The sequence below is a fragment of the Pogoniulus pusillus genome, chromosome 10 (assembly GCF_015220805.1).
Source record: "Pogoniulus pusillus isolate bPogPus1 chromosome 10, bPogPus1.pri, whole genome shotgun sequence".
NCBI classification, from domain to species: Eukaryota; Metazoa; Chordata; class Aves; order Piciformes; family Lybiidae; genus Pogoniulus; species Pogoniulus pusillus.
In genome coordinates, this window is record NC_087273.1 from 6,267,863 (window position 1) to 6,294,463 (window position 26,601).

General features: G+C 49.7%; 1 long non-coding RNA gene across 1 annotated transcript in view; it reads right to left on the minus strand.

Moving 5' to 3' along the window:
- Nucleotides 1-23,022, minus strand: part of LOC135178627 (uncharacterized) — a 36,670-nt gene extending 13,648 nt beyond the window's left edge. The window contains exons 1-2 of the long non-coding RNA XR_010303647.1: nt 22,807-23,022; nt 21,746-21,858 (exon numbers count right to left, since the gene is read on the minus strand). This is a non-coding gene — a long non-coding RNA (uncharacterized LOC135178627). The remainder of the gene's footprint in view (nt 1-21,745; nt 21,859-22,806) is intronic.
- Nucleotides 23,023-26,601: the final 3,579 nt, after the last annotated feature.

A 26,601-nucleotide genomic window follows, 5' to 3' on the forward strand; every position in this document is an offset into this window, starting at 1 on the left:
CCTGAGCTCCTTTGTTGCTCTCACTCAGTCTTCACTCAAGTGCCTGCAAGCCAACCACTCGTCCCAGCTGCCAGCATGCCCTAAATATCTGGGCATAGGTGCTTGGCTGAGCCCTCAGTGATGGGTGCCATGCCATCAAAGCATGGTGGAATGGTATCTCTGCACAACATTCCATCCCAGTCTGCTCTTGACTTACAGCCTCAGAAGCCAGAGCAGTTCAAGTCACCTCAAGACAGACAGGGAAGCATCAAGCACCTTGTTTCTCTCTGCATATCAGGAGCAGCCACTTCCTCCTGCTTTTCCTGAGACAGGAAACAAATAGCAAGCAAGCACAGGTAGAGGCTCGTTCTCCTGTACCTCACCTCTTGTTCTTCACAGCTCAGTACCAATCACCAGCCCATAATGCAGTGCCCAACTGCCAGCCCCATCCGGATGATGTAGTTATTTCCAACTGGCACTTGGGAGCAGTGGAGATGGGAGGCATTACTCATGGCCAAGAGTACAGATGTTTCTAATTGCTTTCCATTACCAAGAATAACAGCTGTTTACAGCTATCAGCAAATAATTCACAAGAGCTCCAGACTATTAAGATAACACACCCCACCTGGTCACCATCACAAGTTGTCAAGGCCAAGGTAGTGGCTGCCAGAATCCCCTTCTGCATCTCTGTTCGTCAAATGACAGCATGTGTCACCTTCAGACATCCTTATGCTACCCCACAAGCCCTGGATTCTCGGTGGCTTGACAGATCAAATGGACATATGGATTCTTCATGGCTTTGCAGTAAATGTTTTATGGTTATACTGCAGCCAAGGGCAAATGGGAGAGGAGCAAGGGACTTGCAAATAAGCCAGTGAAAGAAACCAGCACACTTTTAATGAGCGAGGAGAAGAGCCTGGCTGCTTTGCTCTGCAGCAGGGCACAGCAGCTCTCAAACACACACAGCAGCTGATGGAATGGTCCACCCTGAGCTCTGCAGGGAGCAGGTAAGGAGCCTGCAAGAAGCAGTCAGCCAGAGCACTACCTCCTTCACTTCCCTTCCCTGGGTCATCTCTTCTGAGGCGCATGGGGGCAGACACGGTGCCAGCAGCCAGGGGCTGGCTCTGCACTGCCAGCCCAGACCCTTGGCTCCCTGGCAGGAGGAACTTCACAGCCCAGGGCGCAGGTCTGTGCCAGGGTGCAGTACAAAGGTCCCCAACACATTACAACGAATAGTTGAGAAACGGGCAGCACAACCCCCTGCAATGACTGACATCTGATCAGTTCAGCTGCAGCAACCACCCCTGACCACTGCAGTTGCACCGTTTGCCTCAGGGCCCTGCTGGCATGCAGTGCTGCGGGTTAAGGCTGCAGGCCCAGTGGCAAAGGGAAGAAGAGGGAAGGCTCCATCAGATGTTCTGGCCCAGGTTCAAACCCTTCTTCCAGCTGTTCTCTGGGAAACTTCTCATTTGTGAAACCCACGCTGTCACTGGCAACAGGACTGGCACGTCAGGATCTCCTCTTAGCAGTATTTTACCCTTCCACTTAAGGGCACTTTCTTGGTCATTATTTTACACTCTAATAACTATGCCCTTAAAATACTGACATAAGACTGACCCCACTTCATTTCAGTCCGTGCTAAGCAGCTTGGACTGCTTTAATTAGATCAGTAGAGACATGGCACAAACCCTTCCAAGTGTTAGTGTTCCACACAGCAAACAGAGGAGGCTTTTGTCAAAGTACATCATTTGGAGGCTCCTTCTAGTATCGGATGCATCACCTGCATCCACCTGGACCCTTGCTCCACTTCCATTCCACCTTTTATGCCTTAAAACACAGTTCTGAAAGGCTCTTCTCTAAAAACAAGAGCTGTGGCACAGGAATGCCCCTTTAATCTACTCTCCAAAACTGTATTTAGCCCTCTGCACAGCAGTTCACGTATTTGGTTAGTCTCTTGGGGATTATAGCCTTAGGACAGACATCTAGTAACTCCTTTTAAAAGTTACTTCAAACAGAGCAATCCCAGAAAAGGAATTTCTCCAAATTCTCTGTAATTTTTGGTCTCCCAGAGCTGTCTGGCTATTGTTGTTCCCATCATTTCTGCTATTTCAGGGCAGAGCCTCCCACCCAGGAATCCCTGCCAACAAGAGCAGAATGCCATTACGAGAGGAGGCTGCTGTGAGCTGCCACCATCACAGGGAATTTATCACTGTGAGCCACGACCATAATGGACTCCTCCACCAAATGACTTTGGATGCACAGGGCCTTGGCATCCAGTCTGCCATCCACACACAATTACTAGACTGCAGGCGTGTGTCACAGGAGCAGGGGACAGGGACATCACATCAGCGCAGGCAGCAATCTCTCCAAAGCTCTGCAGGCAGCAGCAGAGGATTTCACTCCAAAAGTCCAGACTGCCCAACAGGCAGGCAGCAAAAAGTCCCAGAATGGCCCTCCAGAGCTTTGCTAACTCCAGCAGCCCAGGAGGGATGTTAATATTGAACGCTTATGGCTGGAGAATGAGCTTGGATTGGGGAGACAAAAAAAATCTAACTGAGATGCAAAAGCTGCAGCACTGTTTGCAAATCCTTGGTGCCTCAGCTTCTCACCCTTCTCTACCCTGGCCTGGATTATGCACCAGTACAGGAAATCTAACATGCATGCAGGGAATCTTCCTAATATTTATTTCCTTATCAGGCAACTATTTTAGTTGCTTTTCTGAAGAGTGCAGCAGCCCACAGCTCTCCTACCACTCAAAGGACAAGCTTTTCCTTACGTATGGCCTTGTTCTAGGCCAGAATGGAAAAGCAAACCTCATACCTGCAGATGCAGACAGCCAGCTGGACATCCCGAGCGAACAGCAGGGCTGCGCTGCAAAGCCAAGCTCGGCATCCCCACAGCTCTGGGCTCCTGGGTTTGCGCGCTGCAGGCTGCCACCTGCTGTGAGTGCTGGGAAAGCAGAGCTGGGAGCAGAGAGGGTTAACAGACAAAGAACCACCACAAATGTAGCAGGAGGCTCTGTCCAGGCTAAGGCTGGCTCCTTTGCCCTCGGTGTTCTGGTAGCAGGAGCTGCAGAAGATGGCTAAAGCCTCAATCTATCTGTTTCATTTACCCTTATGTTGACTTGAGCATCTAGTGCTGTAGCTGCTGTGGAAGATGGATAGACAAACCTAAGTGTTGAGTGCTGAAAGATGCCAGCACAATCTGAGCCAATCAATCTTGCTGAGGTGAGTGTGCTCCAACAGGGTGCCCAGGCGTGCGCCATTCATCAACCCCCTCCCATCCATCACTGCACCAGAGACCGCGCTCGGCACAGCCACCTCGCAACCCACACAAGGTGCTTCCTTTAGCTCATTATTTATGTTTGTCCTCAAAAAGAGCAGCCAAACCCTCTCACAACACTACTTACGAAGACATCAAGAGATGTCTTGTCTGGTATTCGACACAACCATCACGGCACCAAGCAGTCACAGCCCACTGCAGGAACAGCCTCTGGACTCAGGGCTGTCACACAGTCTGGTAGCTCCAAGAGTGTACTCTGCAATGGCCATTATGGAAGCAATGACCAGAAATCATCCCAGACCTCTCAGAGAGCCACTGGCTGCAGTGACTGACCAGGTTGGAAGAGACCTCCAAGCTCATCCAGCCCAACCTAGCACCCAGCCCTGACCAATCAACCAGACCGTGGCACTACGTGCCTCATCCAGTCTTTTCTTGAACACCTCCAGGGACAGTGCCTCCACCACCTCCCTGGGCAGCCCATTCCAATGGCAAATAATTCTCTGTGAAGAACTTCCTCCTAACATCCAGCCTATACCTCCCCTGGCATAACATGAGACTGTTGCTGGTTGCCTGGGAGAAGAGACTGACCCCCACCTGGCTACAGCCTCCCTTCTGGTAGTTGTAGACAGCAATGAGGTCTCCCCTGATAAATGATGGAGAGTGATGTGATATATTTCAAGTTCCTCCTGGTCAGTTGGTCTTCCACAACGACTGGGGAAGCTGGAACTTCGCACAGCTCCATCCTCACAGTTTGCTTACAGACTCTCCCTAACCCTAACAGCCACTTCCACAGAATCACAGAAACATTCCACTTGGAAAAGACCCTCAAGATCACCAAGTCCAACCCACATCCCTCCTCTACAAGGTTCACCCTGAACCATATCCCCAAACACCACATCCAAGTGACTTCTAGAATCAGAATTAATCAGGTTGGAATGGACCTTCAAGAGCATCAAGTCCAATCCAACACCTGACACCTTCTAACTAACGAAACCATGGCACCAAGTGCCTCCTCCAGTCTCACTTTAAACACCTCCAGGGACAGTGACTCCCCCACCTCCCTGGGCAGCCCATTCCAATGGCAAATCACTCTTTCTGTGAAGATCTTCTTCCTAACATCCAGCCTAAATCTGCCCTGGTGCAGCTTGAGACTGTGTCCCCTCATTCTGTCATTGATTGGCTGGGAGTAGAGACCAACTCCACCTGGCTACAACCTCCTTTCAGGTAGTTGTAGACAGCAATAAGGTCTCCCCTGAGACCTTTAAACACATTCAGAGTTGGTGACTCAACCACCTCCCTGGACAGCTCACTCTCTGGTGCATTCCCAAGCAGGAACTCCAACAAATCCATTCTGTCCCAGTGCTTACTACCCTTTGTTCCTGGCTCCATGGAGGACAGGCAGCCCAGCTAATGGGAGCACAATGTGGGAGGTGCCAGCACCTCTGATTTACAGTGTGGCTAACAAGCAGACCCAGCCATAGGGCTTGTTGTCTAGCATAAAACCAGAGGGATGTAAGCAGTGATTAGAAGCTATTAACTCCATGCAGCACTAAATAACTTCTCACCATTAATATACTTTTCTTCCATCCCATTAGAGGTACACAGGCAAATACATGAAATGAGGCACACTCCATCTGAATTCCAGGTATCCACTTGACAGCAAGGATGAACATTACCCTTTCCACTGTCACTCTCCATCACTTTCAGCCTCTGCAGGTATTCAGTTACCACGTGGAGCCAAGTATCTGCCAGGTCTGGGGTTTAACTCATAGGTGCCACAAGTTTCACATCTACTGGAGAAAGATAAGTGATAGAGCAAGGCCCTCACAGCCTCTGCTCCCCAGACGTTGAACAGGAAGGCATCAGCTTTACTGAGGACCCAAGTGCTGCTTGAACAGCTTTGTGCAAGAACCAATGTGGCACACCACTGAGTCACCCTGCGATGGAACCAAAACCTCTCCAGAACAGGCACCCACACAAACACACACTGGAGCTGATTGCCTAGAGCACAGGCACACAGGCCCTGGAGTAAGTCAAACCTTGCTCCGTGCAGGACCAACACATCCAGCCCAGCACACACCCAGAGCAACCTGTGAGTAAGGAGTGTGCTGCTCAGACTGCCAGCAGCAGCAGTAGCTGATGCTATAAAACGTGTGCTTTGTAGACAATGTGTCACTCATTTAGGTCTTTACCATAGCCAGGAGAGGAGATCCCAGCACCACTCTGTCTCCCTGTCTGAACACCTGATCCAGGGGATACAATCATTCCAGATGGGATTTCACATGTTCCATCTTGTCCTTGCCACCGTTCACCTCCCAGGAGAGCCTGGCTCTGCTTTCTCTATGTTCTCCCACTGGGCAGCTGTAGACAGCAGCAAGGTATCCCCTACTCAGCATCTAGATGAGGTCTTAGGTTACCTTAACAGTACTCATCCACTGCCTTAAGAGGTTCCCTGTCCAGACCCAGCACTCTAAGTTGCCCCAAACCTCTCTTCCTGCCCTGTGCTTTCAAACGAGCAATAATGCATCAAGCCCAGCAAACGGAAGGTCTGCTGGAGGAAGGCAGCTGGCAGTTCCAGCTGCCCAGTCTAGTGAAGACAGCTTACAGAGCCAGCAGGAGGACTACCTGGAGAGCTCAGGCTTTTGGAGGTGCTGCTCAGGATATGGATTCCTGCAAAGTCTCAGGATTCCCTGCCTCATGCCTTCCTTCCCCTCGGAACGCAATGCCACAGAGAAACAGCAAGGGGGGCAGGGAGCAGAAAGCTGGCGTGTGGTGGTTTGAAATGAGCAAGATGTTAACTAATTTTACTTTTAATCTTCCTTTTTGCTGCAAAGTGAGCCATTCAGGCATCACATCTTCTGCATTTTCCTTGCCTCTTTCAGAGAAGCATATTGGGGCAGAACTTGCCAGCTGTCTGCCTCCTTCGCCTTCTGCTACCATTATCCTGAGGTACCACCCCACCTTCTGGCCCTCCAGCTTGTGGGGGGGTGGGGAAGGGGAAAGGAGGAGGGAGGGAGAGAGGGAGGGAGGATGGAGAACACACTTATTCTTACAACATATCACACGGCGGTGGGGAGGGGAGAAACCTGGACGAACCCAGATGAATATTCTGACAGGACACCGCATAGACAGTGAGCCCCAACTTTGCCAAACAGCTTCCACCTGCCTGCACCCCCACGCAGAGCCCCGTGCTGCAGATTTACTGCAGCCTGCCTTGCAATTCACAGGCTCCACACACAGAGCAGCAACTCCCTTCCCCATGCCCCAGCCACCGAGTCAGGTCTGGAACGGCTGCAGCTCGCAGTCACACAGAGCCCCGCAGTGCCCCGATGCTCAGCCTGCCTGCGAGTAGGTGTAAGCTGTTTGCAAACCACACAAGAACCCATGTGTGGCAACAGCTCCACGGTGCAGATGGATTGCAGTGATGTGGAGCATGAGCACATCGTGCAATGTATGGCTTGTCCTACACTCTTCTGCCACACGCAACAGCACAGAAAGAGCAAAGAAAAGAGCATTTCTGGTTAGCTGCTTGCTCAAGTACTGCCCTCAGTCTAAAACAGCAGCTTGGACTTTTTAAGCAAACCACAGCAAATTGAGTGCTTCACCTCAAACTCTTTTAACTCTTTAAGAGCTGCAGAGACCCTGTACTTGTACCAAAAACATCAAGTGTCCCACTGGTACTGACAGGCAGGAGGTTTGATGCACGTGGCCCAATGCTCCCAGCACTGGCCTGGCAACTACGCAGCTCTTGGGGCTGGGGTGGACAGGACAACACCAGCACAGAATCTGAACTCAAGCCACTGCAGCCAGTCCTGTGCATGGGAGGAAGCCAGAGTGCACTGCCTGCTAAGGCCACAGCTGGCCTGATGCAAAAGCTGAAGCACTAGGATGAGGTGCTGCAGGAAAGGCAACACCCTGCACATTCCCCCTTAGAAGCCAGACTGGAGCAATGCCTCTGGATTCATTCACAGCAATGACTGCAGGATGTAATCCTGGGGCAGCAAGCTGGAATTAAAGACTGCAGACCAGAGCTTTAAAAGGTCCCACTGGAAGGATGCACGAGGCTACTAATTGTCCTTCCACTTAAGCGGCAGCCAGAGCCTTCTCCCTTTCCTTTGCCCTGTTCTGATTTAGGAAGCAGCTCCTGAAAGAATCCGTAATTGCAAACAAGTTGGAAAGCTCTAATTTACCCTGCACAAGGAGCAGAACTCTTACAGTTTCCACGTTGCTTTACGTTAAATTACAGACTTGCTCCCTGCCAGTTGACTATCTTGTAACTTTCTGGTGCTTTTAGACACTTTCTGAGCTTTTTTAGCAGTTTAGACCTTTTCTGAGCTTTTTATCTATCTATCTGGCTAAACACACGCTGGTCTCAAGCCAGAGTCTTCCTTAAGTATCAGCACCACAGAACTAGATGCACATCAACAGCTCAGTTTTGTTACACATGCCCTCTGCTTGTGCCACTGGGTGGCATGCCACTGAAATCCATGAGGTGGCATCCACTTAAACCCACACAGACCGGATAATATCACTCTGTATGGGCTGCAGAAGCTGCAGAACAGGCTCCTGTGATTCCCTGTGTACCTGCACAGACAGAGGATCCTTCTCACTGCGGGAGCCAGCTCACCTTTCTCTCACAAGCCTCAGCTGCAGCACAGCTTTGCTCTTCACAGGGCAGTTGCTGCTCACTGACCCAGCCCGCAAATGGACTGCCCTTCTGCCAGGGAGGCAGGGAAGCAGTACCCACCACAGCCATCTCTGCTCACTGCAGTGGTGCTGACATTGGGAGAGGGAGCAGCAGCCCCTATTTTGCATGCTCTGCACAGCAAAGCAGCCCTCTTTCTGGAGTCTTTTTCCTACTAGCCTGTGCAGCTTCTGCCCTCTGTCCTTTTCTGGGTTTCAAATCTCTCCTCCTACAGCAATCCTTTGAACGCTTCACTTACAAAGCCCTTTTACTCTTAACTGCCATTAAGCACAGCAAGCCAGGAGGAATTTCGTGCACGCAGCTGGCTTCTGCAAATAAGAGCTGAAGGTTTAGAACTGGCCTGGCTGGGAGGGGAGCACCCAGAAAGCTTTAGCACTGCTGATGCTAAGGGGGAGTGACAACTGTTAGTGTTCCTTTCCAGTTAGTCTGATGTCTTACTCATGGAGCAGACAACAGGCAATTGTTCTCACACTGTTAAAATTAGGCTCCCACCATTAAGAAAAATTAAGAATCCTTTATTCCCACTGCAGTGAAAAACTCCTCCCTAGGGTGCCTGCACAGGGTTTAGGAGCTTCACATCTGGGCTGTAGTATTTAACCTCTTGCCTTCCGTTTTCCACAGGAAACACTTCTGCTTATGCACCAGCAGCCCTGGCACTGCTTCCCTAGCCCAGTATGCCAGCCTGTCCCAAGCCAAATACGGTCCTGGTCTCCTCACAGCTCAGGGCTGTTGGAGACACCAGAGCTGTCTGTTCACAGCTGCACTAGCACTTGCTGCTGATGTCTGTACAAGTCAGCAAACCTCAGTGACCTAGGACAAGCCATTTGCACATGGAAACTCGCAGGCTGGGTGCCAGAGGATGTCCAAAACGACAGAAGTGTGATGCCCAACAACAAAGCAAAGGGCAGTGGGTGGAAGTTGAGGCATAGGAAGCTCCACAGAAACATGAGGAAACCTTTTTCCCTGTGACGGTGACAGAGCACTGGAACAGGCTGCCCAGGAGTGTCGGAGTCTCCCTCTCTGGAGATATTCAAGACCTGCCTGAATGCATTCCTGTGTGACATGGTATAGGTGATCTTACTCTCACAGGGGGTTGGACTGGGTGAGCTTTGGAGGTCCCTTCCAGCCCCTAACATTCTGTGATTTCTTCCCTGCTTAAGAACAGATTTTCAGGAGGGACTCATTTCAGGTGCTTTCCTTTCTCCCTTTTCCCTCTCTGGTTAAATATTTAACTGCCTCGATTTCAAGGCACTCTACAGCACTTTAAATTATCTCTCCTCACTTCAGGAATATGTGGACTACTAAACACAGGGAGACTCAATTCTGTCTGAGTTAACAATGGCCTAGAGAAAAAAAAAAAGTAATTGCCAAGGTTTTAAGGAGCGTTAACCTACCTGATTCCTATGCCAGGAAACACCCAATGCAGGCTGCACAGCTAACTCCAATACTGCACATTGCAAAGGAATAAGCTAAGCTGTTCATAGAAACACAGAATGTCAGGGGCTGGAAGGGATCTCCGAAGCTCACCCAGTCCAACCCCACTGCCAGAGCAGGGTCAGCTATACCAGATCACACAGGAACACATCCAAGTGGGTTTTGAATATCTCCAGAGGGAGACTCCACAATCCCCCCTGGGCAGCCTGTTCCAGTGCTCTGTCACTCCCACAGGGAAAAAATCCTCCTCATGTTTAAATGAAACTTCCTATGGCTCAGCTTCCACCATTGCCCCTTGTCCTATCATCAGGCATCACTGAGCAGAGCCTGGCTCCAGCCTCCTGGCACTCACCCTTTACATATTTATGAACACTGATGAGGTCACCTCTCATTCTCCTCTTCTCCAAGATAAAGAGCCCCAGCTTCCCTAGAGGCCACCCTGCCCTTCAGCACCAAGGCAGACAAGCCAGGGCAGCAACCTTTGCACTGTCCATGCAAACTTTCCATGGCACACCTGAGGCACTGCCTGGCTGAACACAAAGTTGCAGTGACGGAACAGCACAAAGTGGACTTCTCTAAACGCTGCCATCTCTTAATTCCTTATTTGTCTCTACCAGAATGATGTGTTGCTCATCTCCCCATTAATGTCTGTGCACTGAGTTATTAAATAAATGACTGTGTGCAATGGCAGTGGCCCATGACACGCAGCTATTTCATACTCGCAATGCAAATTCAGCTGGATGGATGAAGCTGTCACACCACATCCTCACTAGGGTATTTGTTAGCCTCATTTTGCTGCTGTCAGGGGCTGTGTGTGTTACTCTGGCCTGCTCTCATGCCAGCCTAGAGTTCAGAACAGGCTGCTGCAAAAACCACGTGTGGAAAAGCAACTCAGAGAATGCTCTCTCAGTGTGGCTGTCGGAAGGAACAGCAAGAGAAGGCTGATGGCAGCACAGGGAATGTGCAGGTTTAGAAGCACACAAACGTGCTCCAGAAGCACGAGTGTCCCACCCTGCATTTCCAGGCTCAATTTCTTCAACAGCAAGAGAAGGCTGATGGCAGCACAGGGAATGTGCAGGCTTAGAAGCACACAAACGTGCTCCAGAAGCACGAGTGTCCCACCCTGCATTTCCAGGCTCAATTTCTTCAACAGCAAGAGAAGGCTGATGGCAGCCCAGGGAATGTGCAGGCTTAGAAGCACACAAACGTGCTCCAGAAGCACGAGTGTCCCACCCTGCATTTCCAGGCTCAATTTCTTCAACAGCAAGAAAAGGCTGATGGCAGCACAGGGAATGTGCAGGCTTAGAAGCACACAAATGTGCTCCAGAAGCACAAATGTGCCATCCTGCATTTCCAGAATGAATTTCAAAAAGCTTCTGTGATTCCATGATGGAATTCTGCACATCACCTGCTCTGCTGCACCTCTGATACAGAGAGGGGATGTAATTTGCGTATGAATGGTACAGGGAATAAGTAATTACCCTCTGACTGACAAGAAGGTGAGATCAAAGAGAGGCTCATGTAACTGCACAGCTCCATGATACCATCACCACCAAACAGGCTCCTGCTCTAGCACCCAGAACACAGAGAACCATCTGCTCCTTGCGTGCAGCTGCTGGGCTGTCCATCAGGACCCCTGCTCCCAGCAGTGGTTTCTGAGGCAGGTATTTGCATACTCAAAATAGCTGCCACATGACCAAAGCCACTTACAGAACGCAACCAGAAGTTGGCAGCTTTCAGCTGGGATAACAACATGGGTAGGACGTGAGGCCTTCTCCAGGAGCCAGGAACAGTCACTGCATCCCCTCTTGACAATTCATTCCTCACAAGAAAACTGCTTTTACACATTTACCTTTCCCAGTCTGACCCAGGAAGGAGCACCCTAATGATCCACATGCAGCCACACACAACCACACCACCATCTACACACACACACACACACGGCACACACGCATCTACAGATTCTAAAAGCCAAAATAACTTTGGCACAACACAAAGAGGTGGTTGTCAACAAAAACAGATGGTCAAAGAATTGGGCAAACACTCAGAGTTCCAGAAACGAAGCTTTTGCTTTCATTCTAAATGCCACACTTTCTTAACCAGCTCCAGACAAGAGGATACATGGAGCCAGTCAAAAGCGAGCTTCCTGCCAGGCTTCTCTGTTTTCATGACAAAATTAAGAGTCCACAGATGGAATAACTCAAAGCTAATTTTTACACAGGTTGGTTTCCCCTCTCTCCCTCCTCCCCATGATTCCAAACAACAAGAATAACATATTGTAGGAAATTAAAGTAACAACTATAAGAGAGGGGGGCAGGGAGTAAAGTTGCAGCATGAGGTCATTTGTGGCTCTGACTTCAGCAGGAAGAGAGCTCTCTTCAATCAAAGAAATCCTTTCTTTGGCACTGTGACCCAGCAAGCCTGCTTCAGCTAAAAGCCTGACAAGATCAGGCTCCACCATCCCCAACATCCCATTCTTATCTCCTCCACAGACTGAAGGCAACTCATGCTGAACACCCCTCTGAAACTGCTGATAAAGGGAGCTAAGTTCAAAGAAGGAAAACAAATGACGTATTGAAGCAACAACAGTTAGCAAAGAAGGTGCTCAGCTTCCCTTCTTAGAGCCCAGGCAGTAAACTGAATTGCCTTCAAATGAGCACTCCTGAGCTCCTGTCCAAGAACAGAAGCCTGGAGCAGGTGTTAACATCTCAAAGAGCTGCCATTTGCCATCAGTGCCCCGTTGGGTTTTGCTGCAAACAGGAGAGCAGAGCTGGGACAGAGTGGGGCTTAAAACCTTTGCACAGCAAGGGAACCGCAGGGGTTTGCTGGGACATTGCAAAGGAGAGCTACTTTTAAAGGATGTGTAAAAACACCCAAAGCTTTGAGGAGAAATAGTGTCATTGGCCAGTTTAACATTCATCAGCTCCTCAAGTTGTGCCAGGGTAGGTATAGGCTGGATATTAGGAAGAAGTTCTTCACAGAGAGAGTGATTTCCCATTGGAATGGGCTGCCCAGGGAGGTGGTGGAGGCACCGTCCCTGGGGGTCTTCAAGAAAAGACTGGATGAAGCACTTAGTGCCATGGTCTGGTTGATTGGATAGGGCTGGGTGCTAGGTTGGACTGGATGAGCTTGGAGGTCTCTTCCAACCTGGTTGATTCTATGATTCAAGGGCTGGTTTGGTGCAAATTCACCATGATTTAGGGAAGCTCTGCCCAAATGCCTGTTTTCAGACAGCACAGTAACACTAGAGCTCAGTCCTAATGCTGAGAGAAATCCACTTAAGGATGAGCAGAAGGAATAAGTTGTTTGGAACTGATTCATACCAACATTACAGGCAGCTCAAGTCTGTCAGGACACTTCATCGCTTTCCCTCCAGCTTGTGTCAACAGCAAGCACCCAGCATGGGATGCCGTGAGAGATGTTCCTGTCTGTTACAAGGAAGCACTCTGTGTGCCTCGGCAGAAGCTCCAGGATAGCAAAAGTGTTTGCCTTGAGGGGGCAGAAGGAGACAACAGCTTAAAGAAGATTCTCCTAGTTCTTAATACTGGATCCATGCCGTGTTTTGTTGACCTTATTCTGAGAAGTGAAATTCCAGGTAGTACATCCAAACCTCGGTGTGATCTGTTCCTTCATCAGCAACACAACCCTCTGCTGTACCTAACTGCTGATGGAGCCTGACCCAGGACTGCACCTCTGCAGACATGCAGGGAAAGAAGTAAGCTGTGCAGAGCATCACCTGCTGGCTAGACATTCCTAACAGGATGCAACATCCTGTTTCACAGTGCTACACCTTTCCTTCCTACCCTGGGGAGGGCAGGCACTGACGCTCCAATGTGTATTAGGGCCTTGGTAACTCTGATGCCTCTGCTCTGCACTCCCTGCAAAAGCCTCCACATGGAAGAATGAAATGAGCATGAGTAAATGCTTGCAAAATTAGAACTTCAGCACACAGCTGCAGGCTAAGTTCCAATACACTGAATTTACCTGACATGGAGTGAAGAAACAGAACTAATGCTCTGTGAGACTCTGCAGATAAACCAACCCCAGATGCCCAGATTTGTCCATCCTCAGGGCACTACTCCAGAAAGTCAACATCACCATTCCTCTCAAAGGACTCAGGTGAGCTCATCTCTTCTCCACTTCTCCCCCCCACTGGAATACACAAACCTGCAGGGTGCTGAGGTGCCAGAGCAGCACAGCAGCTCTGATTTTCTGGTGTGCTGCAGTTTTCATACAGCACTTGCCCAGCACACAGCCACAGGGCAAAGCTAGTTTCAGCCCACAGCTACGTTACCTCCAGCACCATGGCTGGATTTCCTCCGCACAAAGCAGTCATCCCAAGCTAAGTGCTCATTAGCCACAGCGAGCACCACAAAGGGCTGAGGGTAGCTGACTGCAAGCCTGACCTTTCTGAATATCATGCCTCCTAAATAAACTGCACCATCTACAGCCTTTGATCTTCTGCTTAATTGGAGCCTCTTTTGCCTACATTTCGTCAAATGCAGTAAATGTCACTGCAAATTCTAAGTGACAAGAACTAGGAAGCCACATTTAATTTCCCAGCGGCATGCAACAAACTAAACTACTGTTTGCACTGTGCTTGTTAAGAGCTGATCTCAAAGGTCCCCCACGCACCCGGGTGTTCATTTACACACGAGCTGCCGCCCTCTGCCCTCCACTGCGCTCTCTTTTGTGATGAGGCTTAATGTGGGGGCTGCCAAATTAGCTGCAGAGACCTAGAAAGACAAAGGCACTCAGTTGGAAACCCACGACCAACAGCAGACTGCTGCAGCCTGGTTGCCCATGTGAAACCAAGGCCCAGCCCAAAATCTCCAGGCCTCTGCAAATTGCCCTTGCCTGGAAGATTCCTTCAGTGGGCAGAAACCACCCCCAACTCTGATCCTCACCTCTCTTTCCCCATCCCAATCACTTTCAGATAGAGAAGAGTTCAATGATCTCCCTACAGAAAAAACATCTTCAGATCTTGACACAGATGAGGGCACTCATTCTCACATTTTATGCCCCTAGGAAATATCAGAGCTTCCAATGTACTTTTCCATATTAAAACTGTCTTGCACTGAAAATTTCCTCTTCTCTCTCAGACTAAGTCCATCCCCTGCCATGCACGCTGCACTCAGCCCAGAGGAGTAAACTGAAACAGCAGTTAACACCACCCAAAGGAGAGCACCCCTCACACAGACACTGGCATTTGAGCAGCCTATTTTTGGTAATTCATTGGTTACCTTCCACACTTTGTTACCTCTATATAGCCTTAGTCAGTTGCCTCTCTAAGCTTTCCATTGTTTTATACCTAACAAGTCATTCACTAGCTCAAATTTCTCAGTGTCCTGCAAAGGCTACCCTGATTTACCACTGCTACTGGCTCAGCACCCTCAGGAGTCAGGGGAACAAAACTCACCTGCCCCCTTCTGCACACCTCCACAGACCACAGCTTCCTTTGCTTGCTTCCAACAATGGCAGCAAGAAGCTGTGGACATAGGTTTTCAGTGTTCAGAGCTCCTCTGGCATTGTTTCTGCAGCACCTCTTCTCAGAAGAGCATCTTCGATGGCTTGCACCACAGAACATCCCAGCACAGTAGGCTGTGACAGAGGCCAGAAGGGGACACCTTGCAAAGGGTACAATAAAGCAGGCACATGGGGACACTCATTCAGAACACATTTGTGTCCCTAACAGCTTACAGCTCTGGGACCTGCTGAGCTCAGGATGGCTTTTCTGTGTTTAACAACTCCCCAAGGGCTCCTGCTGCAGGTACTCGCCCAGACTCCCCTGGTGCCTGAGAAGCATCGCTCAATCCAACAAAGCCATCAGCAAACCCAGGCTTTGCTCCCCAGAGACCCTGGTGGCTGCCTCTGGCTGCTCAGCCACCCCTTCCATCTCCAGCACAAAGTCTCCTGCAAAGATCAACACAGACAGTTCCTCTAAGGATCTCTTGCCATCAAAACCAGAGGTCCCTGGTCCCCTCAGCACTGAAAGGCAGACAGCAGACATATGACAGAGAAACCCTCACTCTCAGGCACAGTTCTGTCACACACTTGGAATCCACGGTGACAGTGTGGGAAGATTCTGACAGAACACTCAGAAAGCAGCTACCCCACTCTCTTCCCAACTGCACCTCCTCGCAGCAATCCCCAGCTCACAGCCTCTGGTGCTCCTCACCACTCTTCACTCACGCACTGTGATCAACAGCATCGCTGGGGCTCTGACAAGGCCTCCAGTCCTCTGCTCACAAACAGCACCAAATTGCACTTTGTCTGGTGAGGACTGAGCTCCTGTCCTACAAGAGCTTCAAATGAGTTCCCCCTCTCCTGTTCTTATCTGATTCCCATCCGTCCATCTAGCCCTGATCAGTTCCAGAAGTATTGCTGATGAACCTCCTTCCCATTTCCTATCCTTGTCACTTCATGTCTCCTCACAGAGCAATGCCATGCCTTAAGAATCAACTCCCAGGGGAGCTCTCTGGAGTCAAGCCTTTTTATTGCTCTGCAGGAAGATAAAAAGCAGAAAGCAAAGCAAAAGGAGGCACTTAAGATATCCTCCTGGCAAGGTCAGCCCCTAATAGACTATGAAACTGTTAACAAAGAAACTTAACTTTAAGACGTCCCCTGGGCAAGATCATCTCGGTTCCTTCAGAGGCTGGCTCCTTTCCCCAGCTGTCCCTTTGGCTTTGCACTGACTCCTGACAGGACAGAGCCACTGAGATGATGCTAACAAAGCCCAACCAGCTGGGAAGGCTATATGGGAATTTGTCAACATCTAGTGGACATTCCACTGTCCCTTCCCTGGCTCCTTCACCTCTGTTCAGCTTCAGATTCCATTTTCACCCTGCTCAGTAAGTGACTTGAATCCATGGCCTTCCTTCTCCAGGTAGCTTTTTAAACCACTCTAGGCACTCAGTAACTGCCAAGTTTCCTTTTCCACAGGCCATGAGGGCCCTGCCACATGACCACAGGGCACTAGCTCCGGTTTCAGAGCCTGCCCAGTTTTCCAGCAAGCCTTGGCACCCAGGCACCAGGACCAGAAAAGTCTACAAAGCAGACAAAATGGACTAAGCTCTGGAGCAGTGCAGCCTAGAGACCTCAAGCACTACAGCTGGCTGTTTCCAGGAGAAGACACTGCTTTTCATGCTCCCTTTTCAGGCAGACTTGGGCTTTTCTATAGGCCATGCAACAGCTGAGCAGGACAGCTGCCCTCAGCTCTGCACTGGAACCCCTCTGCCTCCCCTTATTCTTTTCCCCAGCATTACCTGCTTCTTCCACTCAGACTGTGGACTCTCTACCTTGCCTTGCACTCTCATTTCTTCCAACCAGCTGTGGATTATCTGCTACAGGTGTGAGCAATAACAAGGACAGAAAGCATCAACTCATTCCAGGCAGACTCCAGCCTGCACTTGGAAGCTAGCAAGGCTCTCTCAGTCACACTGCACACCAGCAGTTTGCTCTGTACCAGCCTTGGAGCTGCACCCTGCTCATCTCCAGCCAGCATGGTACTCAGGCATCATTTAAGTCTGCTCGTGCTTCATTCTGCCTCAGGCCTACATCAGGTCAAGTAGACCAATCCTAACCAGAAGCAAGAGCTCTCTAAAGCCTCTATTAGCCAAGTGCAGGCCTTTGTGTGACTGAATCAAAGTCTCTAATGAGAGCTTTCCTTTCAGCTCTTTGATAAAGCACAGTGGCCAGAACAGCAAAAGTGACAGAAACATTCAGTGTGGGTCTTCAGTGCAGCCTGTGTGGGCAGCCAGAAGCACTGCTGCTGACTGACCAGTGTGAAGAAAGCTTGAGGCAGGCAGGACTCTGCACCATGGTGCTGCCCATTTTTGCAGAAGTTACACCCAACAAAGCTGTATGTAGTCTGCTGAGCACCGTGGCCAGAGCTCCTGGCCTCCAGGCTCCCAGGACACCTATGGGTTAAGAAAAATGGTAGCAGGACAGTTCTTTTGTTAATGGGAATGAAGAAAGGAAGGGAAAAGGCACCCACAGAGCAATGAAAACATCCCAGCAATGGTAAAACCTCTAGATCACAGTATCACCTCCAACTGCCAGTGAGAGCTGAGGTTGAAGGATTTTTAGGATAGAAAGGGCAGCAGGTGAAGCCCTTGGTACCACACAGCTCTTTCCACCACTGACCACTGCCCGCAGAGCTTCTTGATCCAGCTGAATGGATCCTGTCTGCAGCACTGATCTCTGTGCAAGGAAACAACCCTTACAAGCACCCTGCTTCAGGTGAGAAATCCTAAAATGGTGAAGCAGCTTCCACTGTGGGTTCTCAAAGTCCTATCAAGCTCTTGGCATGGCAGCACAACATTGCTTCCCTAAAAGCAATGAAAAGACTACATAAACAAGACCAAATTTCCCCTGGTTTCCATCTAGACTGGAGAGCTGCCAACTTCACCTAACCTCAGCTACAGCATTAGCAATCACTCTCTTCCCAAACACTCTGACAGGGATTCTCTACACACCACTTAGCCACGGGAATGGTACAAGAGGAGCAACACTGAAACTGTTCTGAAATAGGGAAAACACTCCTAAGACCCCAGAAACCTGAACATGTCTCCAGGATGTGAAGTACTTCCGTCTCTGTACTATCCCGTTTCACACCCTCCCCATCCCCATGCTGCTTTATTTCTATGCTTCCATCAGGCCTGCATGTGGAAGCACCAGAATCCCCAAGAGTTGCAGCACTCCTGCATTTGGGAGCCAGAAGCAGGGAAGACAAAAAGCTGGCTCCATTTAATCCCCATTACTCCACAGCATCACTGAGTCCTCCCATAGCTGAGCAAAGCAGATGCAGCAAGCATTACTATCTGGAGGATGGACGTCCTGCTGAACTGAACTTGAATGCTTCAGCCAGCAGAGACATTAAGAATTTAGTTACTCAAGGAAAACATATTTAATAGGTTCCTTTTTGACAAAGCTTCTGGCAGCCAGAGCCCACAGACACCACTGCATCCGCAGCGCTCTGCAGATCCGCACCGCTGCACGTCCCTTTGGAGGCTGTGGCTGTGTCACATCCAGAACAGCAGCAGGCAGACAAGCTGAAAGCAGCTAAATGCTCACTGTGAGCAGCCACCTTTGTTTGCTTTAAACCATCTCTAGTCAGAGGGTTACCATGCACGCTCTGCATCTCTAAAAATGGACTTGGATAGAAGACTTTGAGCTGTCAGCTCAGGTCATTTTGTACGTCACCCACTGCTGGCTGTTACACGTAATTGAAGCAATGCTTTTGGATAGCTATTACAATGCTCCAGTGGCATTGCTTTCACTTGACCAGCACTAGCCCTAACAGCTTCCATCTACTTGATCATTTGCTGCTGTAGATATTGCCCTACACAAACAAATTTCCAGTGCTACATGATCCATCCTGCCTTTCTCTCCACCTAATGTACCTTGAGGAAGTACAACTTTGCTCCATGCAGAAGCCTTTCCCAGGTAGTTTATACATGCAAAAAGATCTATCAGCCCTTTCCTGCACAGAGAAAGCAGTCCCCTCACACCTCCCCAGCATTAGCATCCAGGCTGTTTACCCAGACACTAACATGATTTTCCTTTTTTAGAAGCCAGCAGATGTTTAATATTGCCTGCTGAGCCTGATTTGGGCCATGCTCAGGGTGTCAAAGCCGAGAAGACAGCCACAGAACAGCTGAGCTGGCCCAGGGCTGCTGTTTGTCCTGGGGGACACTGACCACTCAGACCACAGACATTCAGCCATTAACAACCATACACAGCCTGCTCCTCAGCTACAACTCAATGAGCTACAGCTCTTGAGGGAACCAAGGCAGCATCACAGGGCTGAAATCCAAAGCTTCACTTCTCTCTCTAGCTTGTCTTCAGGAGAAGCCAGGCCAGGCAACTGAAAAGCAGCCCAGCAAGAGGAAGAACACTGCAAAAGCATCAAGGAGCTCTGCCCTTGGTTCCAGGAACAGCTGGAATTCCAGAGCACTGGCACTTCCTTATAGGTCTGGTCTAAGGTTAGAGAACAGCCCTAGAGCACAGTGCCAGGCTAGGGTTGAGTGACCTGCTCTATGACACATGAAACCAAACCACATCTTCCCAGCCTAAACATTTGTGACTGAGAACACAAACCAGAGTTGTTAGCCAAGAGATACCAGTGGTGGCTAATCCAGATCAAAGCCCCTGGGAGAAGAGTCCCCAAGGCACAGCTACCAGACTAGTTTGGTGCAATACAAAACACTTTCTGGGTGGGTATGGGCAAAAGAAGCATTTGGGATTGGAAAATAAAGGAGAAGGAAACATGGGGGGAACATTTACTGTCACAGAATTAACCAGGCTGGAAAAGACCTTCTCGAGATCATCAAGCCCAAACTAACACCCAACGCCATCTAATTAACTAAACTATGGCACCAAGTGCCCCAGTCAATCTCTTTTTAAACACTTCCAGGGACAGTGACTCCACCACCTCCCTGGGCAGCCTATTCCAATGCCTCTCACTCTTTCTGTGAAGAATGCTTTCCTAACATCCAGCCTAAGCTAAGATCCACCTAGCCTGCTGCAGGAACTGTTTAACACCGTGCCTCCAAGACAGGAGAGCTGTGCCATTGCCTTTGTTTTCAGTCTGCCTTTCTGCCCAGACACCATCTACTCTGTCCCAAAGCACTCCAGAACATGGTCCATCACCTGCTTAGAATCAGGCCAGGATCAGAGCTCTTTCTCTCACCACAACCACACCTGCCTGCCTTCTGTCACATTTTCCAGGACAGCTAAATGAACATGAGGAGTCACACAAAGATGGGGCTAACACACTGCATAGCCTCAGTTCCTGGCATGCTACAAGCTAAAGGCTCCTCCATCTCTTTCACTCTCAAAGCCTAATAAAAATTATTTACAGCCTCTCTGGGCTGTCTGGTTGAAGCCTCTTCAGCTAAAGTATGACACTTTCTGGGGCACTATTAGGTTTCTTATGGCGCTGAGTAGCAATCACATCTGTACCTGCCTGCCAGGGGACACTCTTGGCTGAGCTGCCCATCTTGGGCAACTGCTGAGAGCTCCAAAACTCCTCAATTGAAACATTTGAAAGTTAATGAACCCTTCTAATATGAAGCTCCCACAGCTGCAGAGTCCTTTTATGAGCCCAACACATGGTGGATGCACAGCAAAGCCTCAGCCTTCAGGCAGGTCTCTCCTCACAACACACTGAGGCCAAAGGCTGGCCTCGGACACTCCAAAGCAGTGGCAGTCAGGAGCGAAAGGCAGGACCCACAGGTGCTCCCGATGGCTCTGCCATGTCACTGCAGTTCTGAAGGCACTTGTACAGAGGCTGACTGACCAGGATGAACATGAGAGCACACTGGAGACGTCTTTACTGTAGTGCAAAATGCTCATCGGCCCCTGGCTAGGGTGGTTCTGCCACCTCTACCCGGGAGAAGTGCAGTGTATTAAGCAGGGTAGAAACAGAGCCTGATCACTGACACTACTGTTCACCCACCCATTCCTGAGCCACCAAAGCACACCAGCACTGCATACAGGCTTCAGACACAGAGAACTCCCAGACACTTGCCGACATTTAACCAGTTCTTGAGCAGAAGACAGCACAAAGTGAACCAAATGCCTCCATCTCGGAGGCAAAACTTTATTCTAGGTTCTGCTCATTCCAGGAGAAGGGATTGGCTGCTATCTTTTGGGTTGTGGAATTTCTTTTTTCCCCCTCTTTTTCAACCACTCTTTTTAACTGCTACGTCTGCAACTGGGGTTGAGAATGGGGAGGGGGAAGGGAAGAGAATCTGGTGAACAGCTGGGGCCCATCACTTTTCATTGCAGGTCTTGGAGAGATGTGGTTGACAGAGTGATGCACAGAGGCTGTCCCAGTTAATGACTTCACTATTCTCCATCATTATCCCCATCATTAGGAAATTAGGAGGACAGAAGGTATTTACTGTAAACCTGCCACCTCCCAAGGAGAGATAAATAGAAACTGATAAATGGGATCTTCTGGTGCTGTTCGTCTATTAACCTTCTGCTTCCCAGCCTAGGCATATGCATGCTATCCTGCCATTAATATCCAGTAATTGGCAGAGCAGTGGGCAACACAGACCTACCTTGAGCACAGAAACATCTCCTGTGCTGCTCACGAGTGTGCAACCACGCTGACAGCACAGCTCTGCCAAGCAGGCCAGCAAAGAGCTCCTCTGCAGTTCTGAGCTCAGAGCTACCAGTAAGGCCTGCAGGGTCTTAAGAGGAGGCACCAGTGCGGTCACAGAGGCTTAAGAGAAGGTGGGCAGAGAGGACCGTGCCTATATGGCCTCCTCTCCACAGCAGCAAGTGGAGACATTTGCACTTCAAGTGGAACTGCTATCAGTTCTGTTAGCCTACCTCTAAATACAGCCCATGGACACCTCCAGGGAAGAGTCCTGCTTCAACACCATAGCTGCACACTCAGGAGAAGAGGATTTTCCTCACCAGCTTGAAGCAAACTGCTCTGCAAACTGTTTAAAGGAAAAAAAAAAGGCAAACTTCAGAGAGCTCAGAATTTTTGAACTTATTTGGAAGGCAATGGGTTCTGGTTTCCTCCTCTAAGCTCTGCTAACACCTGCACACTAACATCCAGGCAACATTTTGCAAGGTCTTGCAGTCAAGAGCCCTTCTTGACTGGAAGAGCAAACCCAGAACATTTGAAACCACTAAGTTTTGAGGGCCAGAAGAAATTAAATAATTTGCTTCTTCAAAAAAAGCTCAGCAGAGACATTTCTAAGTCAGGACACAACTCCAGGCAGTTAAATCAACTGGTCTGAATGACCTGCCCCGGAACTCAAGGGGAAGACAAAGAGCAGCACTATCCCAATAGCTGTCAGCCTCCATACAAAAGAACCTGAAAAGGTCCCAACCTCAGCTCAGGCAGCCTGGTATCATACAGACCACTTTTTGCCACAGCAGCAGGCACTAACAGAGCAAGCACGGGGCTGTGCTGGCTCCCTCTGCACAACCCATCTTGGACACATGAACTCAGGCCAGGAGAGGGATGAAAACGTGCCTGTGATGCTGAGTTCTAACAGTAACACAAGTATTAATTTCCATCTGCCTAAGCAACTGGCAGTGTCCATCAATTATGGCCATAGCCAACTAACAGTTGCAGCTGCAAACTAAAAAAAGCCAGAATTAACATTTCAAGTTACTGTCATTCACCTGAATTTTTTACAGTTGTAATTAGCAAGCTGCAGAAGCTGTCAACAACCAACATCAGCCAATCTGTCTGCACCAGCAACCCAACTGCCTGCCAGAAATTGCCTTCGACAGGTTATTTTTTTTCTCTCTCCCCTTGCTTCTCCCCATTGAATTTTCCCCCTCAAGCCTGCCTAACACTCTCATCTTCCTTACCACCAGTCACTGGAACTGAACGTGTCAAAACAGGGCCAGACAAAACGACTGACACTTACCTGATGGAGTCATAATGGTTTCCTTCCCTCGAACCTCAGTGCAAAAGCATGCTGCTGCCTCTTTCCCACCGCTCTGCTTCCCTGCCAGCACAGGAAGGACACTGCAGTCCCTCCAGAAAATGTGACCCTTAGCTAACCAGAAACATTTCTTACTGGGAGGGACCAAGAAATGAGAAGCAGCATTCTGAAGGGCTGCTCTCCAACGACTGTGAGCAACTGCTCCTGTCCTCTTGCTCAAGAGCTTGTTACACTCTTTACAATGTCCACCTGCTCCACTCACCTGCAGGGCAGCTCTGCCTCAACACCTGTGCTTTCATTTCTTTCTTCTGGTGCTCCACACCACACAAAAAAGAAACAAAGCAAAACCAAGACCACCACCAAGCCCAACCCCACAAACATTCACCTCCTGCTTCTCTGTCCGCACAGGAAGGATACTGCAGCCCCTCCAGGAAACGTGATCCTTAGCTAACCAGAAACATTTCCTACTGGAGAGACCAAGAAATGAGAAGTAGCATTCTGAAGGGCTGCTCTTCAATGTGCAATCCTACTCTTCTCCAGCCCAACTGCTCGTTACACTCCTTACGATGTCCACCTGCTCCATTCACCTGCAGATCCTGCAGGGCACCTCCACCCCCAGCACTTTAATTTCTTTTTTCTGTTGCTCCACACGATACAAATAGGCAACAAAACAAACCCAAGACCACCACCAAACCCCAAGCTCACAAATATTCCACTCCTTCCAGCCAACAATCAACTTTTTAAACCCTGGAAGCCTTCAAAGGTCTCTGTGAAAGAGTCAACCTAGGAGAAAATAAATGTCCTGAACCAGTACTGCAAAGTTCTCCTAGTGAGGCTTTTGTGGCTTTGGGCTTTTCCTGCTTTTGGTTTGGGTTTTGTTTGGTGGTTGCTGTTGTTTTTTTTACTTAAAGCTATTAATGCTCCCTGAAGCCAAGCTGTGACATAAACAAAATACATCTCTTTGTCAATTAAGAGCTTATCTTTAACCCTTGCATTTGTAGTAGCAGACATCAAATTACATTACACAGACTGTGCCTAGACATGGACAGCTGTAAATGACTTGGGATAGTTTGCTCTCTCAGAAGCATCACCTCAGATAATTAACTATTAATTGAAGTCATTTCACACGGATGAGCTCTCCTCACCTACTGAGCAGCACTGAGGTCACATCTAACATCGTGACCACAGAGATCCCTGACTGCAGCACAGGCTCAGAGAAAAATACTGCTTTGAAAGGAAGCTACAACACCCACTCCACACACACACTGCTCTCTGATCTCTACTTAATGCATTAATTAGACTGCCAGTTGAGCAACCAGCACAAAAGGGTCCAGTTACAGCACAAAAATAAGAAGAACCTCTGCAGTTGTTAGATCCACCAACAGAAAAAGCCACAATCAATGCCAACACCTTTTCTTAAGGAGCCACTTCAGAACAGATTTGATATCCTGCCTTTATGCAGAGCTTTTACGAGCCTGGTGGAGTTAATGTGGGATTTATGAATCACTCCATGCCACATTAGAGTCATAACAGACGACTGGCAGTGGAACACTGTCTCGAGCAGTGCTGAAAACTCTTCCCTGGTGCTCCCACACAGACAGTATTTATAAACTGGAAAACACAAGAAGAAGAATCCAGTTATTAAAACATGGTATCTGGAGGTTTAGAGGAGAAGCTCCATAGAGCAAACCTTCCTCATCTACCTGAGAACACAGCAGGTTAAGTACAGGGGAAAAAAGGAAAGCTACAGACCTAGGACCTCTTAGCACAGGCCAAGCCACTGCGTAATAGTGAGCAGAACTAACCTGTTTAACATGACTTAAATCACCTCTTTGCAGCCAGACTGGAAAGTATAGAAACGCTTCCAGCCCCTCCAGCAGGTCACAGCCTGCTCCTCCTTCAGTGCCCTTTGGCTGCCAGCAGGATTTGGCACAGCTTTCAACAGGGCTAAAAAGCCACCTTGCCTCCACCACAGCCTGCAAAGTTCTGCTCCAGGAGCAGGAGGAACACAGGCTGGTGAGGCCTCCCTTCAGCAACCTTAGGAGCACTAAACACCATCTGCATAGTACCTTCTCTGGTGCCCTAAGGACAGGTGCAGCTGAGGGGCCATGCAGAGAGCAGCATGCCCCTGAGACGTGCCAACCAAGGGCCCCACAGCTGGGCCAGGCCCAGGGCTGGCCTTAGCCAAGACACAGAATCACAGAATCATAGAATCAACCAGGTTGGAAGAGACCTCCAAGATCATCCAGCCCAACCTATCCCCCAGCCCTATCCAGTCAACCAGACCATGGCACTAAGTGCCTCAGCTAGGCTTTGCTTGAAGACCTCCAGGGACGGCGCCTCCACCACACATCCACACATCCAGGCAGAAAGGCTTTGGGTGGGAGGAAAGGGACTGAACAAAGCACACTGACTGCTCCCAAAGCAAAGCGCCTCCAGAATGGCCCAGCCAGGCCACAGGCAGTCTGCAGGGCCCGCAGCTAAAGGCAGCCCTCACCGGGCTGCACCAGGGGCAGTGGCTGCAGTGGTGCCAGGGGCCCCTGGCACTGCATGGGGCCCTGGAGCAGAACGGCATCAGGACTCTGTGGGCATCCAAAACTTTTCAGATAAGCAGATGAAGGAGGGCAAAGCGTGGCCAGGCTCCCCGGCCCACCCAGCTGTCTGCCTGCCCGCAGGGCGAGTGAGCCATCCTGTCCTCCTGGCAGGCAGGAGGCACTGCCACGGCTGATGGCAGACGCATGGGCAGCGGCCTGCGGGCGGGGGAGGCGGGCGGAGGAGGGCTGCGAGGGAGTAGAAGGGACGGCCAGGGGAAAGCCTCCAGCTCCCGCAGTTATTTCCACTTCTGACGCCCTCTTCTGAAACAGACAACAGGAGCATTTAGATACAGTTTTCAGCTTTCTGATTTGGGGTCAGTTCCTTGGCAGTCCCTTAGCTGCTGCTGCTCTCAGTGCTTCACCTCTGAAAAGCCTCAGTTCTGCACAGACTACACCTTAACTGCTGCTGCTCTCAGTGCTTCACCTCTGAAAAGCCTCACTTCTGCACAGACTACACCTTAACTGCTGCTGCTCTCAGTGCTTCACCTCTGAAAAGCCTCACTTCTGCACAGACTACACCTTAACTGCTGCTGCTCTCAGTGCTTCACCTCTGAAAAGCCTCACTTCTGCACAGACTACACCTTAACTGCTGCTGCTCTCAGTGCTTCACCTCTGAAAAGCCTCACTTCTGCCCAGACTACACCTTAACTGCTGCTGCTCTCAGTACTTCACCTCTGAAAAGCCTCACTTGTGCACAGACTGCAATCTTCCTAGACTAAAAACTGTGAGAAGGTGGTTCTAGAGCAAAAATGCCCAAGCAGTGGGAATCAGTGCTCTCATCACCTCTGGCAATCCTATCAGTGTCCAAGGGGCATCCTGAGGCACTGAAATCTGTACCATCTGGCCATGAGCAGAAAGGGACTGCTCAGCTCAGCCCAAATTCCTCTGCACAAGCACAGGCCTCCAGGATGAGCCACGAAAGACAACTTGGCTGAGGCTCTGTGCAAGCACAGACAGCAGCTGTAGTGAAGTCAGATCTGCGAGGGGAGCAGATAATGCAAGCTGACCAAGTGCCTGGTTCTGTACAGGCTAAGAATAGCAGGTGGATAACAAGCACAGCTTTGCCTTTCCTGAAAGCATTTCCCAGGAGTGTTTCTGGAAAACTGTAAAGATTCTTGGATTTTCCCATCCCCAAGTGTTATATTGGATGCTTGGCTTTGTCTTCAGCATCATTTAATTCTTG